Source organism: Meles meles, chromosome 10 (assembly GCF_922984935.1).
Source record: "Meles meles chromosome 10, mMelMel3.1 paternal haplotype, whole genome shotgun sequence".
NCBI classification, from domain to species: domain Eukaryota; kingdom Metazoa; phylum Chordata; class Mammalia; order Carnivora; family Mustelidae; genus Meles; species Meles meles.
This window is the reverse complement of record NC_060075.1, coordinates 50509358-50528991: the sequence shown is the minus strand read 5'-3', so window position 1 is coordinate 50528991 and position 19634 is coordinate 50509358.

Sequence of the window (19634 nt, the reverse complement as noted above, 5' to 3'; positions counted from 1 at the left end):
ATCAAACATTACGTTTTATTAATTTTTTTTTAAAGATTTTATTTATTTGGCAGAGCGAGAGACCACAAGCAGGGGGAACAGAAGAGGGAGAAGGAGAAGGAGAAACTGGCTCCCACTGAGCAGAGAGCCTGATGTGGGGCTCCATTCCAGGACCCTGGGATCATGACCTGAGCCAAAGGCAGATGCTTAACCGACCGAGCCACCCAGGCGCCCCTTAATATTAAGTTTTGTAATTCATTACATTAACAGATTAAAAAAAAATAATATATTCTTAATAATTGTAGAAAAAACATTCGTGGGGATGCCTGGGTGCCCTGCATCGGGCTCCCTGCTCAGCAGGGAGTCTGCTTCTCCCTCTGCTTTTGCTACTCCCCCTGCTTGTTCTCTCTCTCCGACAAATAAATAAAATCTTTAAGGAAAAAAAAAAAAAGAAAGAAAAAGCATTTGTGAAAAATCCTTGGCAAACTGGGAACGGGGAGAAATTTCTTTAACCAAATAAACAAAAAAAAAGATGCTCTCTTACCGCCTCTATTTCACACACTAGGGGTTGTAGCCAGTGCAGTAAGAGGAGGAAGGAAGCGAAGGAAGAGGGCAGAAGGGGAAGGGAGGGAGTGAGAATGGAAAGAAGACACACAGACAAGCATCAGGAGCGGAAAAGTTAGAAACAAAATTGGTTTTATTCACAGATAACAAATGTTTTCTAGAAAACTCAAGATTTTTCAGACAAATTATAATTATAATTAAAAGTTTAGTAAGGGCGCCTGGGTGGCTCAGTGGTTTAAGCCGCTGCTTTCGGCTCAGGTCATGATCTCAGGGTCCTGGGATCGAGTCCCGCATCGGGCTCTCTGCGCGGCAGGGAGCCTGCTTCCCTCTCACTCTCTCTGCCTGCCTCTCTGCCTACTTATGATCTCTCTCTGTCAGATGGATAAATAAAATCTTTAAAAAAAAAAAGTTTAGTAAGATGGCTGGATATAAAGTCCATACACAAAAAAATGAATTACATTTAGATATTCTAGCCACAAAGAGTAGTTAATTTCCAAAATGATGCCAGTAACTATAGCAAAATAGAGAGGCTAGTAGTAAGTTTAATAAAAGATGTACAAGGAATTAAAGAAAATCTAAATAAATGCAGAGATAAGCATGTTCCTGGGTAGGAAGATGTTGTCTTAAAAATGTGGCTAAAGGGGCGCCTGGGTGACTCAGTGGGTTAAAGCCTCTGCCTTCAGCTCGGGTCATGATCTTCAGCTCGGGTCATGATCCCGGTGTCCTACGATCAAGACCCGCATTGGGCTCTCTGCTCCGCGGGGAGCATGCTTCCTCCTCTCTCTGCCTGCTTCTCTGTCTACTTGTGATCTCTATATTTATTATTTATTTATTTATAAATAAGTAAAATCTTAAAAAAAAAAAATGTGGCTTAAAAGCATTAACTTTGGATCCAGAATGCCCTGGGCTCTGCCAGCTAACAGCAGGCAAGTAACTTAACGTCTCCCTATCTCCACTTCCTTCCCCCTAAAACAGAGGGAAAAAGAGCACGTACCTCCCAGGATTAAGAGGATTATACGAAGTAATGCAGACAAGAGTACAGGGCGTGCTGCGCCGAGAACCACGTGCTGGTGTGGACACTGCAAGCCGTGCTTCGTGGAGCAACGAACAAGTCCGGTCCACTAACCAACATGCAGCAACCGCCTCTCCGTTTTCATGGGAGAGAGCGAAATACATTTCTATCTTGTCTAAACAGCATTCTTTTTTTTTTTTTAAATATTTTATTTATTTGACATAGAGAAATCACAACTAGGCAGAGAGGCAGGCAGAGAGGAGGAAGCAGGCTCCCTGCTGAGCAGAGAGCCCGATGTGGGGCTCGATCCCAGGACCCCGGGATCATGACCCGAGCTGAAGACAGAGGCTTTAACCCACTGAGCCACCCAGGCGCCCCTCTAAACAGCATTCTTGTTTGGGGTTTCCCGTCCCTTGTTGCTGAGCTTCTTCCAAACCGATGCATTGGGTAAAGCCACAGCCAAGGCCCAGCTCTGCCCGCATCTCTCGCCCACCTTCCGCCAGGTGCGGGCTCTTGGGCCTCTCCGGCAGGAGAGCCCACGTGACCCAGTCTGGGCCAATAGGCCGTCAGGGGAGTCTGCCTAGGGCTCGGCTGGGCGGCGGGGAGCCGGCCTCCCCAGCTCCGTCAGGGAAGCAGGAAGAGAGCGCTTCAGTTGCTGTCCTCATTCACGCCCTGCTCTAGTTTGAGCTCCCCGCGAAGTCGATTCTGAAACAAGCACTTGAGCATCGGGAGTTGGTTTGGGAGATGTTCCCAGGCAACACTGGTTGGGAGTGGGGAAGTGACTTTGCGAAAGGTAAGAAGCCAATAAATGATAATTACCAGGCAAGTTCCCTTGTAGGTAACTGAGGCATAATCTCACTGGGAAGCAATGTAGAGCATAACTTCACAGTGAGCCCCCGCCTCTTCAAGGGTAAAGAGTGGGATTTACTCAGCTGTTCCCATCAGCTTTGGCTTGATTGCTGATCCCAGAGGTTCCAGTGGCGAGACAAGCCTCAGCAAGGAGCGTGCGTGGGATAGGTCACCAGCAGTTTGAGGCTGGGTCCGCATTCGTGAACATGGTACATGCCAAGGGGGTTACGGGTGGGGAACGGACAGCATTGCTGCAGCCAAGATGGGAAAGCAGAAAAAACTCAGAGCTGCCCACCAGAACTCAGAACTCGACATCAAAGAGCCACTGAACCCAAAGAACAAAGCCCTACCTCAGGACTTCCTGCGGCGCAAGAAAAAAAAGAAACTCCTCTTTATTAAACCACTGATTGTTGAGACAAACACCATGTTTAATAACTATCCCTCATTCTCCTCATGTTTCACGGGGACATTTAGTTTAATCTCAGTGGGGTTAGAGTTTTGGAAACCAAAGCCAGGAGACTTAATGATATTTCTGATTTTTGTTTAGGAAAAAGAGAGAGAGAGAGAAAAGGAAAACACTGGATGGAAAAGAGGTAAAGAGTGGGACAGGAAGAACACAAGTTAATAGCTTTAAAATGTCACAGTGGTTCGTTATGGCTGCAGCTTAGAGCCAGGAGGCCAGCCCTGCATCTAGGTTAATTCCCAGGCCTGGATCTCACCCAGTGTGTAGTCCTCTGGCCTACTGTGGTTCCCTCAACACCACTCCCCAGTCCCCACCCCTGACTCCCAGGTATGGGGAGGGGGGTGGGGGGTGGAGGGAAGTTGAGAACTGACCAGAACATCCAGAAACAAGTCTAAAAAATCTGTTTCCTTAACTTTACCTGTTGGGTTTAAACTGCCAGGGAGCAAACCAACTGCCTAGATACTGCCATGTAGGAAGAGAGTGATATTTACTGGAAAGAAATTACACACAAGTGCTCATCTTTCACCCTTACCCTACCTTGGCTCCTTGTGTTTCCCTGTCGAGATTAACCCTATGTCTGCACAGACTTGGGCCTTACTGAACTTCCTCTTTTAACAACTGCTCTTTCACCAACTGGTAGAAATTAACCTTGGCCTCAACAGGACCCTGTTCTTCTGGTTCTTGTGGTTCTCACACACAACACGAGGTCCAGGCGGCCACTGTGTTCAGCCAAGGTTGGCAGAGTTAGATCTCGCCTCTGCCCTTCGAGATACTATCTGTAGTATATTGTTCTGTCTTTACATTTTTTTTTCCCCGTTTCTTGAAACGTATCACCTTTCCAGAATCTAAAGGTGTCAGACTTCTAGCTGGATCTACCTGTTACCCGGAGAAGGTGTTCTCCTCATTGCAAGATCATTGATGGAAACACTACTCGAGTGTCCCACAAGGACTGAAAGAAGGAGGTGCCTTTGAGATGCCATGAAATGCACAGGAAAGTTTCCCCAGATGGAAAGTATGTGAGTCCTCCGAGAAGGCCCATTGAAAGTTTGTTCTGATTGGTAGGAAAAAAGCGAGGCTCCCCTGAGCGGGTGCTTTGGTCCCAGACCTGCTTCCAGACTGCAGTCTAGGTAGTTTGTTCTGGTTGCACCCCACCCCTCTTACTGATCCCTGTCTGAAAGGACTGGGTGGCTGCATTTCATCTTCTGGATAGCTCAGGGATCCGGGAGGCCTGCTTAGGAAGCCGACCTCTGGAAAATGACCTCTGGACTTTACCAAAGATACCTTTTCCACCTGAAAGTTACAAGAGTGGCAGATCCTGGACTCTGAAACAAGGCATGGGTTGGTCGTAACCAGGAGATACTTCATCTGATGACCCAAGGCCTCCCTGGTGCCTTGACACTGTGTAACACTCCAGGACTTTTGCCCAACCACACGCAAGGTAGCCCCCAAAATAACAAAGACTGAATTCCCCACAAGTCAAATGAAATGGGGAACCAGAGTCAGTTGGTTGATTTGGAGAAAGTCAATATATTTCTCACACATTTCACTTTATAGAGTGACATTAACATGGGTTACTTGCAACAAATTCGAGCTCAGAGAGGTTAAATAATAAGTCCAAGCCCACACAGCTAATAAGCAGCAGAGTTAAAAAATGAATATACTTTTCCTTCCACAACCCAGGTTTTCCCATTTTAACTTGCTACATCTCAGGCATGATGAGAATGATACTCTTCTGAATTTACTGCCAAGCAATCCATGTATAGTTAACCTAGACTGCCAGTGTTGCTTTCTAAATACTTCTCCAAACTTTCTGTGTCCTCCACACTTACTGCCAACAATCTAGGCCATTATCTCCTACCTAAACATTTGTGATCATTTCTTCACTAGTCTCCTTGCATTCTCTCTTCTCCTTCCCACTCCTGTCCCCGTTCCAAATATAATCCGAGTGATCTTCTCAAAATAGAAAGCTGATCATATTTCTGTCCTATCTAAAACCTCTCACTGGCTTTATGATGTTTTAGGATTTGACCCCAAATCCCTAACCTAGCTACATATCTCTGCAGCTTTGCAGCTTTATCTCCTGTTGTCATTCCCAGCCCTGTGCTTCAGCCACAGGGCCTTTGGATATGCACACATTCCAAACACTAGGAACAATCTCCTGCATTCTTTCCCTATCCTTCTAGATCTTGTGTCAAATTCCAGATTTTCTCAGTGAAAACTTCTGTGATACCTCCAGGTCAGTTCTCTTGGTTTTTGCTATTGGAACATTTAATACTTTAACTTCACAGCACTTAACACAGGTTACACTTAATTATTAGTTTTTGTTTTTATTAGATTAACATCCGTCTCTCTTATTAGATTGTTAGCTCCATGAGAAAAGGGACAACATCTAGTGAACAAACTAGCTTGTGGACTGACACATAGTAGGTACTCGATAAATGACTCTTGAATGAATGAACAAACTTTAAGTAAAGACGAGTAGAAACCAAAGCAGGGGCAAAGGAGAGGGTAATGATCATCTATGGTTCTGGGTCTACTCTGATGGCCTTTCTTACAGAGAGGGAATTGTGGAAAACAGAGAAAGACATTCCAATATTGTTTTAAAAATAAGAAGGTAGGGAGGTGATGTTTTATAACTAAGATATTGGTATATAGCCAAAGTATATCAATGTTTCCATAGGAAAAATACTCTAGGACAGCTTGTGACTGGCTTCATCTGGTCCACACTCATTTCCAGGAAAACTGAATCACAAACAGTGAGTCTGAAGAAAGAGAAATATTCCAAATGAGCTACTGGAACAGTACAAACTGTGATTAACTTTGTTTGTCTCATTGCTGCCTCATCCAATTAAATGCTCCTTGTATTGATCACAAAAAGAATGAACATTTCTATTGTTAATTTCATTTTCTCCCAACTTGAAACTGAAACAGGCTTGCTGGATAGTAAAGTTTTTTTTCTTTTTTAAATTCTAGAAGCTAAAATAAAATAAAATTCCAGGATCAAACTATAATTTCTTTAGGGCTTGACCAAGGTATACCTGAGGAAGGAAAGAACGGACACTTGTCCTTGAATGGCTCATATCTTTGACTGGATGCAAAAGATATGGGCTGTTTGTTCTCATCTTATAAATTTGTGGATTTTTTTTTTTTGCAAGCCTCCCACTTTATGCAATAGATAACAGAGGAAAATTCCATATATCCTGCCTGTCTTCTCCAGATATATTTCTATGAAAAAAAAGTTACCCTGATGTGTTAAAAATGTAGCCAGATTTGTTTTAATCAGGTGTGGTAAGATAGCAAACATGGACATGACTGTCAGGAAGGAAGAGGTTTATATTCAGGGATCCCTTGAAACAGGAGGCACGCCATGCCATAGAGGGCCACGTGGGGAAGGACAGGAGAGGGCTGAGCATGGCCCAGAACCTTCATTGGAGCTCTCTTGGAAGGAACCACCAAGGAAGGGTAGGTCCAATGAGTCAGCTTAGGATGGAATGGTTTGAATAATTTGGGCAAACTCTGGGCTCTAGGGGTGGTCTCTAGTTGTCTAGTACCTGGTCCTGGGGTGGTTTCAAGTGAGAGGAATTCGGCTTGGTGTGGGAGAGTTTGATAAAGGATATGGTTGAGGGTGTGGGCTCTGGATTGGTGGGTTTATATATCAAATGCACACTGGCAGGGGAGTCATTTGCTATCTCCAGGAAGTAGCTAGCCGTGGGAGGAGCAGTCTCTCCAGCATCAAGAATACAGAAAATAAGAAAATATAGTCAACGCACCTTAGGATCAGCCGACTGGGTTTTTCTTGGGTTTCTTCAGTGTTTTTTTTTTCCCCCCAGTTTGCTTCCACCTTTCTTTCTTTTGCTCCTTTGTCCCCTCACCCTTTTATCCTAATGACTATTTATTGCCTGTGTTTCTGGCACTGTGTCTGGAACTGCAGAAGTCTACTGGATACAAGCACAGTCCCTGTCCTCAGGAAGCTCACAGGTTGGTGGGGAAAGTAGACATCGGCCTTGTGGTGGTGTTGGAACTTCAGGGATCTTTTCAGACTTACTTTTAAGATGTTTTTCTTGGGCGCCTGGGTGGCTCAGTGGGTTAAGCCTCTGCCTTCGGTTCAGGTCATGATCTCAGGGTCCTGGGACTGAGTCCCGCATCCGGCTCTCTGCTCAGCAGGGAGCCTGCTTCCTTCTCTCTCTGTCTCTTTCTGTCAGAGAGAGACAGAAAGCTTCCTTCTCTTTCTCTCTCTTTCTTTCTTTCTTTCAGAGCTTGTGATCTCCCTCTGTCAAATAAATAAGTAAAATCTTTAAAAAAAATAAAATGTTTTTTCTCTCTCCTTTCTGGTGTCATCCTGTCTACCTCTAACAATTCCTGCCCTTCTGTCTTCTGGGCTACCGTTTACTCAAGAATTGGCAGTAAATAAAAGGAAAAGGGGTCCGACCGAGTGTTGGGGTCTCCTCCCTGTGAGGTGATGGGCTTTAATAAGGCTTGAACATCCTTTATAATAACCGTGGAGCTTTGTTGCAGACAACTGTGCTGGCCAGAATCCTCTAGGTGAGAGGGGTGTCATTCTTCCTTATCCCGTCTCATCTGGAAAGTGTGTAACACTTTGTTCTCCAAAGATGTCAAGTTATTACAGGGGTTATTACAGAGGCAAAGGAATGTATAACAAGGAATACTGATACCTCTTTGACATTCGTGTATATCGACCACTCCCATGGCAAGGATGTTAAAGGACTAAGCAAGATGGTATACAAGAATGCAGGCCCCTGGGATACGGATTTATGGCAACTGTTTTCAGAACCAGCGTGCTTTCTCAGCAACACCTGATCTCACTGTGGACCAGAGCTTGGGTCCCCTCAGGAGCCCTGATATTTTTGTTTTGGGATAGTATGCTCTCTTCATCTTTGTATGCCTCAAATTTTGACCTCACTCTTGAATGACAGCTTAGCGAGTAAAAAGTTTAGGCTGTCGGCTCTTTTCCCTCAGCATTTCGGGTATCTGTGGCTGCGGATGAGAAGCCTATGGTCATTACTGATCATTCCTGCAACAGCTTCTTCTCTCTGGTAGCTTCCTAGATTTTCTTTTACCCCTGATGTTCTGCAGTCTCGCTTTTATAGGTCTAAGTGAAAGTTTAGTTTTCTTTTTCCTTCTTGTATTTTAAAGTACAATTTCTATCTGAAGAATCAATCATGCCTTTCAACAATGCTGGATAATTTCTAATTGTCACCGCCTGAAACATTGCTTCTCTGCCATTCAATTCAGTGACTTCTTCTGGAGCAGCGTTTGTAAGTGACTTGGAGTCTTTTGACCTATTATCCGTATCTCTTAACTGTTTCTGGGAGGCATTCTGGGCAAATGGTGCAATTACATTTTCTAGTTTAGTGATCCTTTCTTCACCTGCGTCCAGCCAGTGTTTACCTCATATGCTAAGTCTTAAACTTCACTGACTACAGTTTTCCTTTCTAAGAGTTTCAATTGATACTTTTGTCTATTCTCATTTCTCTTCTTTTTTGGATTTTTAGTTTTTCCCCTTTAATGGATATTGTTCCTTTATTTGTCTCTTTGAAGGTCCTGAGCACAGACAATGCCTTTTCCAGAGAGCTTCATCAAATGCCCATGGCATAGAGGTTAACAATAAGGGGCCATGAGAGTTTGGACATCTCAGTGGGGACCCATGGAGCCTGGAGACCTGAAGCTTCTTTAAATATTTAGTTCTGAGTAAGGCCTTTGATTCCTTTTTAGCCTGTCGGGGAGGCAGGTATTGGGTTTGGGGGGGAAGTGACCTAATGCCTGAAATCAACTTTCCCACCGACCCAGGGCAGTAGAATTTAGAGTCTAATTTATTTTCATAGACAAAATATAGAAATGGGTCATTTCTTAAAAAAAAAAAACAACACAAGGTCACAGTTGCCACTTTATACCTACCTATATGTGCCTTCTTGAAGAAAACAAATATGAAAGTGTAATTTACATACCTTTTATAAGCTGTCTTTTTTCCTTAGATCTTATATCAAGAAGTTCCTTCCATCCTTACATATTTTCTCTTACTTTTGTTAACTTCATCTGGGTCGTCGTTCAGATGAATCGCCCCCCTTCATTTACCCCATTTTCTCTTGAGCTACTTGTCTTTGTTTCTGTAGTGAACTAACTGGTGAGCACCCTAATTTTGTCCTCTGGAGGGAAGCTGGAGACTGTGCTCCTTCAGGCCTGCTGGTTGCCATGGAGACAGAGACCAGGCGCTGCTGGGGAAGGTCTGTCAAAGAGTGGTAGCGCCAGCCAAGGTATGGAGAGGAAACCACGTCGGGGGAAGCTCACAGGAAACCATTCTGAAACTGTCAAGTTGTGTGAGTTCCTGAGACATTCCTGAGACACTCTTCCAGGCCAGCTTGTATGAGGAAAGGGCCTTCTCCCGTCCAGTGACATGGCAGCAGGTGGACTGGATTGTGGTCGTCTGTCTCACGTGCTGGAGAGCAACGTGGGAGAACGTCTGGGCTGAGTCAGGGCGGAAGCTCACATGAGAAGAGACAGAGCTTCTCTTCCAATTTGCCTCTACCGCAGCAATGAATGGGAACCTCCTTGAAGTTAACCTCATGGCCAGTGGACAGGAGCATGCGACTCTTGGAGCAGGAGAGAAAGAATTGGTGATTCCAGATGGAGACGAAGGCTGGCAGGTGTACAGTTGCACATGAGGACCTATTTCGGGGCTTCCAGAGACAAGAAGGGGAGGGGTCTGGGAAGAGAGAATCTGAAGGTCTGCTCTCAAGTCGGTGACAATTCAAAGCATTGGGATTTGGACATTATTGCAGGTTTACCATTTTTAAAAAAAAACTTACAGATGGCGCTCACTTGGGGGCCTTCACTGGTGGTTATTTTAAACCCTAGTGCATCTGTAGTGCATCTGTCTAAATTAATTACCTAAGCATTTGGTTGGGATGTTGAGACTGATTATGACACATATACCCCAAAAGGGGATGAAAAGGTTTACTGCTCACTGGGGAGAGTAGGGTCTCTCCCTCGCAGGTCTCAAAAACAATTTGAAGGAGCAGGGAAAAGAAGTTGGCTTGAGGGTATTTTTATTATGTTTGGGGTAAATCCAGGTAAGGTTTCCAAGTGTGTGTCTGAACTTCCTCCTGGTGCCAAAGGGGGGAGCACCACACTTTTCTATCAGCTTGTCAAGACATGGGGTTGGAAGGGAAGAGGAAGGTGTAAGATTTAAAAGCTATCAGAAGGGGCACCTGGGTGGCTCAGTGGGTTAAGCCTGTGCCTTTGCCTGAGGTCATGGTCTCAGGGTCCTGGGGTTAAGCCCCGCATCAGGCTCTCTGCTCAGCAGGGAGCCTGCTTCTCCCCGCCACCCCCATCCCCACCTACTTGTGATCTCTCTCTCTGTCAGATAAATAAATAAAATCTTAAAAAAAAATAAAAGCTATCAGAATATATATAAAAAAGGAATCAGATTCTTATTACAGGGTGTGACCTTGTTGACATAATTATCTTGATGCAAATTAGTTGAAACTGATGTTTTGACATAACATACTTTCATGCAGACAAAATAACAAACCATTAAATTTGAGTTTTCTTTTTTAAAAAAGAGTGAGTCCTAGACACAAATTACACTACGCCCTTGCTTCATTCTACATTCTTTTCCTTGTGTCTGCTCCAGGATGCTGTTCTTGCTTCTGCTTTCAGTAATAATGATAATGATGTCACCATGACCTGTAGTAGGTTATCACTGGTGTCCCTGGGTCAAGAGGGCAGGGTGGCTTGGCGGCACGCAGGAAGCTGCATATAGGCTATATTAAATGAGAAAAAAATGCATCACTGTGCAGGAATTAATGCCATAGTCACATCCAGTCGGGACTGCAAAACATTTGCTCACAAAAGCCATTTATCCCACTTTGATGGATTCAACCAAATAAAACCAGTCATTATTGGCTCACACATGCTTCATGGGGCTGTAAAGCCAGGCTGTGTTAACCTAGGGAAAATTCTACCTGCGGTGAGTGAAGATCTTCATGGAAGTCCCCTTGCTCAAGTTCTTATTGTTGCAATTCATGCTTACGTAAAAACGCTGGGCAGGGAGATTCCTGAAGCTCCCTCTGTATCCTGCAATGATGCTTTATCAGAACTCTCAAGAGGCAGTGAGAAGAAAATTGTCAAACACTGAAGTAATGTGAAGGAGAGGCTGGGACCACTGTCGGGTCCAGCAAAACCAGAGACTCAACTTCAGTGGTGTTTTTGGGGTGCGATAGGATATAAGGGGAAGACCTCTCACACATTGGGCGCTGTGTGGCTTGTGATCTTCCCTGGGGACCTAGTCTTAGAGAATCACCAAAGCACTTCACTGGAGCCAGCAGTCTCTCATTCCCAAGAGGGAATCCGAGGAAGAGCCTTTCCCAGGAATGTCAAGAATCTACAGGACGGAGATGACACGGAACGGTCTGGGCTGGGCAAGGGACTAAGCCTCAAGGCATGCAAGGGGCATCACATTAGACCCTCTGTCTCGCTGTATTCGTCCATGCCGCATCTGCACCTGTGTGAACACTAGCCAGATCAAGAAATAGACCATGATGTCAGGTCCCTTCCGGGCACAACTTCCCATTGCTATGATTAATAATGCTGCAGATGACTTTTGACTGATTTTTATATATTCTTTTGTATTTGGCTTCTTTCCTGGAATGTTATGCTAGGAGAGTTGTCCACATCATTGTGCATAGCCATAGGTGCATTTGCTGTCAGTATTGTACGAATATGCTGCAATTCACCTCTCCCAATGTTGATGGTCATTTGGTTGTTGACAGTTTGGCGATATTATGAATAGCGTTGCTATGAACATCCCTATTCATGTTTAGTGAACATACATGTGCATTTCTGTTGAGCCTAGAGCCAGGAGTGCATTCACTGGGCCATATGGTATGCGTATGTTCAGTTTCACTACATTATACCCAAGGATTTTCCAAAATGGATCATGAGAGTTGCAGTTGCTCTTCATCAGCAGCAAAATTTAGTATTATTAGTCTTATTCTGGTAGGTAGTTTAAGCGTATATTCCTCTGAAAATTTCTGAGGCTGAACACCTTGCTATATGTTTATATGTTAATTGTTTATTTGAATAGCATCATCTGGAAAGTTCAAGACGTTGTCTATTTTCCAACTGGGCTGTCTGGCTTTCAAAAAAATTGATTTTAAGGGGTGTTTATATATTCTGGATATAAGTCCTTTTTAGATTTCACATATTCAGTATCTTTTACTCTGGTTAATTTTTCTACTCTTAGTGGTATACTTTGATGAACAGAACTTCTTAATCTTAAGGTAGTCCAACTTATCAATTGTTCTTGATGATTAGTGCTTTTTATGTCCCCTTTTTAAAAAAATATTTTATTTATTTGAGAGAGAGAGAGAGTGAAAGAGCATGAGAGGGGAGGTCAGAGGGAGAAGTAGACTCCCCATGGAGCTGGGAGCCTGATGTGGGACTCGATGACAGGACTCCCGGATCTGAGCCACCCAGGCGCCCTTTATGTCCTGTTTTAAGTCCAACAAATAGTATTCTAAATGTTCACCGAGAAGCTTAATAGTTTTACCTTTGACATCTATCATGCATCTTGAAATGATATCTCCATATGGTGTGATGGTAATTTTATTACGCACTTTATATATATATATACATACATACACACAATGTAAATATATATATATTTTTTCATAAATGTGTCCCTAACATTTATAAGTCTCTGGCCAAGTATATAATGGCAATATACATAGTGTATTTCTAAATGTTTGCAAGTTATAAATCAAGCTGATTATATGTTAAATGAAATATAACGTTAAATGAAATATAATTCTACTTTGACAGATCTACCTTTTAATGTCAAAACTGAAAAATATGTTCATAGTCATGTTTTTATGTGATTGACGTTTGATAAAATACCCAAGATGACTAAATTTAATAATTATTGGGCATGTCTGGTGTTCTGTTGATGGACTGGTGGTGTTTATATGAGGGCTAAAACAAACATTCACAATTCATAAATTATTACATATTTATCCCATAAAGTTATTTTTCTTTGATTTGACTAAATCATTAATTTTATTACTATAATGAAGATTTTCCACATTATTTGCCTTCTATTGACAGTCATGATCTAAAGAATGGAAAATAAGATGGAATTATAGTAAAAAAAATAAAAAAAAAGAAAAAAAGAAATACCAAACAAAACGAAACAAAAAACAAACCAAAAACCAACCAACCAAACAAAAATGTAATTATAGTCAAAATGACCAAAATTTGAATAGAAAGTTCCAGGTGTTTTCCAAAAGTTCCTTTTCCTTCCAAAACATTCATTATCACCTGTTAAAATTAAAAAGCAAAAACAGACCCTGAGAAGCTGGTGGAATCAGTGGCAGGAGTGGCCAGAGATACCCACCACAGGCTAAAGAGCTGAGATCCCTGTGGTGGGCAGACGGGTCCTCTCTGCAGTGATGCACATTGACTGCCTTAAGCCCTGCCTGCATACATCAAAACACTTCTCCCTGGGAGACTTCATGATTTCTCCTGGAAATGGGCCCAAGCAGACTCCCTGGGCTCTGCAGGGACTGCTGGCAAATGGGAGTCCGGAGATGAGAAGAAAGGGAACCAGCCTAGAGAGGCTAAGTGACTTGAGACTGACATGTCAGAGAGGCCAGCCAAGTCACCAGCCAAATACAACCAAGTGAATGGCCCCAGGCAACACACGGAGGGTCACCTAGCTGAGTCCTACTTGAATTCCTGACCCACAAAACCATGGGCAAAAAAGGAACCCCAAAGCAAAAAACACACATGAGAAACCAAAAAAACAAAAATAAAGGAGATACACTAAACATAAAATTTGTTAATTAAATTACTTAAATATGCTGGTACTTTTTTATTTGATTTTTTGAAAATTAATGAAATATTTAATATTTTCATACAAATAAAATTCTTCACAATTTTAATGTTCAATGCCAATTTAATTGCCACTATAAATAAGCACATTTTACCCTTGTCTATCTACACCCACATAGAAATTTAACAGCTCTTTGAATTGCTTAATATTGCAAAAACATTCTAAACTGCCACGAGCAATTGTTGCAAATACCACACCAATTCTTGATGCCTCCAAAACATGGTTTGAAATATAAGGGAAGCAAGAAAATGGATACCTGGTGCTACTGAGAAATGATACCTTGTTATGCAGGATTTATTACACTCTTATCATCTAAAAGGCAGGATTTGAGAGGTAATTAATTTGTCTGGTCTGATTCCCAAAGTTGCTCCTGTTCAAATCCTCCCTGCACTTGGAAGCATTAAGTCGATCTCTCTTTTTTAAAAGATTTTATTTATTTATTGAGAGAGAGAGAGAGAGTATGTGTATGTCTGTGAGCACAAGCGAGGGGTATGGTCAGAGGAAAAGGGAGAAGCCGACTTGCCTCTGAGCAGGTGGCCCAAAATAGGGGCTCAATCCCAGGACCCCAAGATCAGGACCTGAGCTGAAGGCAGACGCTTAACTGACTGGACCACCCAGGCGCCCCGGAAGCAGTAAGTCTCTGATGCTGGCCATGACATAACCCACAGACCCCACCACATTGTCACTTAGCTACTACCTTCACACACTGAAATGTGTTACTTGCTAAATTTTAATGCATTGAACACTATCTGGTGTTCCTGATGTGGTCAAGGTTAACTGTTAACTTATTTTGTATAGAACTCAGAATAAAACTTGATCTCCTTTCACTGCAAAAAAAGTTCAATTGTTACACATAAAGGGCATATTCTCTAGGGCCACGGAACAGGATTATACGGGTTGCACCCCCCGAACAACACTAGGGGGCGCTCTTCACAGGTTAGTAAGTTTTCACATATTTTAAAGGATAGTGTTGCAGTAAAGTGTCCTGATGAAAGAGAGCTTTTTAACAAATTCTAGTAAGGGGCTTGCAGCAGTGTTGGGGCTTTCTTTTCTCCAGAGAAAAGAATGTTTAGTTCTTTTAGACCATCTATTCACACACACACACACACACACACACACACACACACACAAACAGAACAGGTTTTACAAGCTTAAAACTTTTTTTTTTTTTTTAAAGATTTTATTTATTTATTTGACAGAGAGAGATCACAAGTAGATAGAGAGGCAGGCAGAGAGAGAGAGGGAAGCAGGCTCCCTGCTGAGCAGAGAGCCCGATGCGGGACTCGATCCCAGGACCCTGAGATCATGACCTGAGCCGAAGGCAGCGGCTTAACCCACTGAGCCACCCAGGCGCCCACAAGCTTAAAACTTCTTTTATATAAATAGTAGCACACTATATTATTTTTCACATTTCTTTTTTCTTTTTTTTAAAGATTTTATTTATTTATTTGAAAGACAGAAATTACAAGTAGGCAGAGAGGCAGGCAGAGAGAGAGAGGAGGAAGCAGGCTCCCTGCCGAGCAGAGAGCCCGATGCGGGGCTCGATCCCAGGACCCTGGGATTATGACCTGAGCCGAAGGCAGAGGCTTTAACCCACTGAGCCACCCAGGCGCCCCACACATTTCTTTTTTCATTTACTATGTCTGGAAGACCATTCAATATCAATGCATACAGACATTGCTATACGCATGTACCATGGATTATTTAAACATTCCCTTACTGGGAGACTTTGAACTTGCTTCCAGTTTTTTGCTGTCACCAACAATGCTGCAATGCCCATCCTCGCAGGTACCCACTCAGTCACATGAGTAAACCCTTACATGAGTAAGGTTTTCTGTAGCAGGGAGGCTGAGAAGTGGTATTGCTGGTCTACGGGGTATCTGCTACTTGATAGGATACGGCCAAATCGCTCTTGGGAATTCTTTTTCCAATTTACACTCCATGCGTAGACTATCAAAATATCTATGGTCAACGTGTAACACTCTCAATTACATTTAAAAAAATATATTTTATTTATTTATTTATTTATTTATTTATTTATTTATTTTTACAGAGAGAGATCACAAGTAGGCAGAGAGGCAGGCGCAGAGAGAGAGAGAGAGAGGGAAGCAGGCTCCCCGCCGAGGAGAGAGCCCGATGTGGGACTCGATCCCAGGACCCTGAGACCATGACCTGAGCTAAAGGCAGCGGCTTAACCCACTGAGCCACCCAGGTGCCCCTTATTTATTTTTTTGAGAGAGGGTGAGCGAGGGAGAGAGCCGGAGCGGGGTAAGGGGCAGAGGGAGAAGCAGACTCCCTACCGAGTAGAGAGGCCACCTCGGGGCTCCATCCTGGGGGCTCCGGGACCGTGACCTGAGCTGAAGGCAAACACTCAACCGGCTGAGCCACCCAGGCGCCCTCAATTACAATTTTTAAACTAAGCTAACTGTTGAAAATGGATTCTCCTTTTATGGTTTATTAGCTATTGGAACTTCTTTTGTGGAATTGTCTGTTCATGGCTTTAAGGCTTGCCTCTTTGTTTACATATTTTTTAATTGCTCTTTGATATTTGAAAGGTTCAGAAGGATATAGAGGGAAAGTAATCTTCCTCCCACCTTTGCTCCAGCTCCCTATTTCTCCTCACCAAAGTGTACCCTTTCAGAGATAATTCAGACAGACACACAGACTGGTTATCTTTAAAAATGGAGGCGTGTGTATGTCCATTCGCAGAAAACTGTATACGTGAGTGTAAGCACATCCTCTTCTATAGGAGTTATCACAATGAGATTTAGATATTAGGCAACCATTTATTTAGGAAGGTTGAGGTGTGCATTCGAGGCAATATCTAAGGGGTGACTGGGTGGCTCAGTCCTTAAGCGTCTGCCTTTGGCTCAGCTCATGATCCTGGGGTCCTGAGACTGAGTCCCTCATCTGGCTCCCTGCTCGGCGGGAAACCTGCTTCTCCCTCTCCCGCTACCCCTGCTTGTGTTCCCTCTCTCACTATCTCCGTCTGCCAAATAAATAAATAAAGTCTTAAAAATAAAAAAGAAGCAATATCTAAGTAATGCTTATGAAGCTCCTTTTTACTCTGTTGCAGTATCCGGCGAAGTTATTTATACGTATTATCTCAATTTCAACCCTTGGGTAGATACTAGTTTATAGATAGGAAAATTGAGACTTGGAGTGATTTGCTGGGTCACATGGCTACTAAGTAAAAGCTTTGGGATTAGAGCAGAGTTTTTGGCTCTGGAGCTGTAACCACTGCGATCTACTACCTCTGCATGGCTATTGGCTGTAATGCACCCATAATCTAGAATTAGCACCGTGTGTACAAAATAGACGCTACAGCATTTGCAGAGCAGGAACCTCTCCCAGCTCCTCCATTCAGGAGGGTGGCTTCTCTGTTGTTCTCTCGCTCTTTGGTTGACTGTTGGTGCTAATTATACACGATGCTATTTGTATCAAAGGTCTGGATGTTAGGTGTCTCAGGACTGGATTTATGTTCAAGATATGCTCAGTAATGCTTAGTTTTGTTCCTTGTTTTTGGTCAGTTCTAACCAACCAATTTATTATTTTTAGTTTGTAAAAATCTGCTAGTAAAACCAATCCTTTCAAAAATGGAGTTCTTGGGGTACATGCGTGGTGCAGTTGGCTAAGGGTCTGCCTTTGGCTTAAGTCATGATCCCAGGGTCCTAGGATTGAGCCCCATATCAGGCTCTCTGCTCAGCAGGGAGTCTACTTCTCCCTCTCCCTGCTGCTTGTGCTCTTTTGCTTGCTCTCTCTCTCAAGTAAATAAATAAAATCTTTAAAAAATAAAGAAAAAATAAAATAAAGTCCTTAATAATGCAACACTTTCTTTGGTTCTTTCTTTCCTTTTTAGGGAATGAAGCTGTTAGCTATTTTCATTGATCAAAATGACAGTATATCTCTGCAGCATACATCCATGGGTGGGTCTTGTGGAATACTAGGCAAGGTACCCAACCTGCAATTTGGTCCTATGCCAGGACCAAACCTGGTGTGCCTCTGTTGGTTGTTGTGAAATAATACTATATATATTGATAATACTATATATCATATAAATTATATATATATGGCCGAGGTTTCTGGCATAGGGCTCCCAAGATCCTTGTAATTCCTAAGTGATAAGAGCATTGGGAGATCTTTTGTTCTAATATTTGGTTTTGACCTTGGTTCATGGCAGAGAGCTCCTAAATCCCTTGGAATTTCCAAGAACCTTGGGAGTGCCTTTTGTTCTAATGGGTGGGTTCCTGGATAGCTTCAAGATGGATGCTGGTTGCCAGAAAGACCAAACCCTGGTTAGCAGCTTGGAAATTTCCACTCCGCTTCCTATCCTTTGGGAAGGGGAGAGGGAATGGTGTCACAAGAGATCATACCACATATCACTATCCCAGGAGAAGATAAAAAATCAAAATCTGAAGTATAGTTTCTGTTGAAGCTATATCACTTTTGCACCATCGGTAAGTCAAAAAATCTTCAACCGAACCATTGTAAGTCAGGAACCATCTGTACAGTGACAACTTGAACTGGCATCTGAAATCTTAACGGGACTAAGGCAATCTCATGGGACAGAAACTAGTTCCGGGGAGACAGCGTCAGAACTGAATTGAATCATAGGACACCTATCTGGTGTTGCAGAATTGCTTGGAAAACTCACACATCTGGAGTAAAGGAGAAACGAGGGTTTTTTTTCTTATACAGTTCTGTAAAGACAAGTGACCCCATAGCCTGTTGTGTGGCGATAATTCCCATTATATATATGTTAGCACCCACTGTAAATACTGATCTTCTGACCTGCATTTTCTTTTCTTTTTTTTCCTTAAAGTTTATTTGTTTATTTATTTTTAGTAATCTCTAAACCCAATGCGGGGCTTGAACATACAACCCAGAGATCAAGAGTAACATGCTCTTCTGACCAAGCCAGCCAGGAGCCCCCGACCTCCATTTTCTACTTGCAATAAGACACAAGGATGTGTTGCACTTAGTGAGTCATCTTTGAGACAAAAATATCAATTATCCCTCACTTAAATTTCTGAATAGTTTAGAATGAAGACGGTCTTAAATTGTTCATAAACTGTGACTATTTACAAACACCTAAGTCAATTAGGATTTTTTTGATACTGAGCATTCAAATACAGAAATAAATTGGATGTTGATCCTGATAGGAGATTCCAATAATTGTTCACAAATCCTTGATTTCAAATGTTGCTGTTCAACAAAGCAGCTTCCGGTGGTCCTGGATTTCTTTACGATATACAAATGTTACAAAATCAAAGTTTTCAAATACATGCATAGTAACGCAATTCTGTTTTTCCCAGTTTTGAAAAGGGGGTTCTTTTTTTAAAAAAGGATCCCTTGCTAAAAACATTGGAAAATCAATAACTTGGACCACAGTAAAGAGGCTGTTGTAGGATTCTGAGAGAGTGAAGAACTGGATAGGAGAATGGAAAGCAGAAGGTGAGGAAACACCAAGATCTGACCACAGTGAAATGCATGGGGCTTGGATCTGTGTGGACTGGGGAAGGGAACAGGTCAAAGTTGGTAGGATTGTGGCCTTTAACTCAGAGAAATATAGTCCACTAATAAAAATTAGGAAAGACAGAGTGGTGGGTAGATAGATGAGAAGTCTAAACTACTTTATCTTACAAATAGGTAATCACGCTCAAAAGTTTTCTTTAGTCATTATTTGGCAGGGGTGCATAAGAGAGGTATTTTGAAAAAAACATGTTAGGTTAATGGTCAAGAGTGGTTATTTTTATTCATGTAATCTGTCCTCATACTATTCAAAAAAGATTACGATTGTAAGAAATCAAAATCCAAATTCTTTGTGGTTTGTTTAATTTTTTTACTCATGTCCCTTA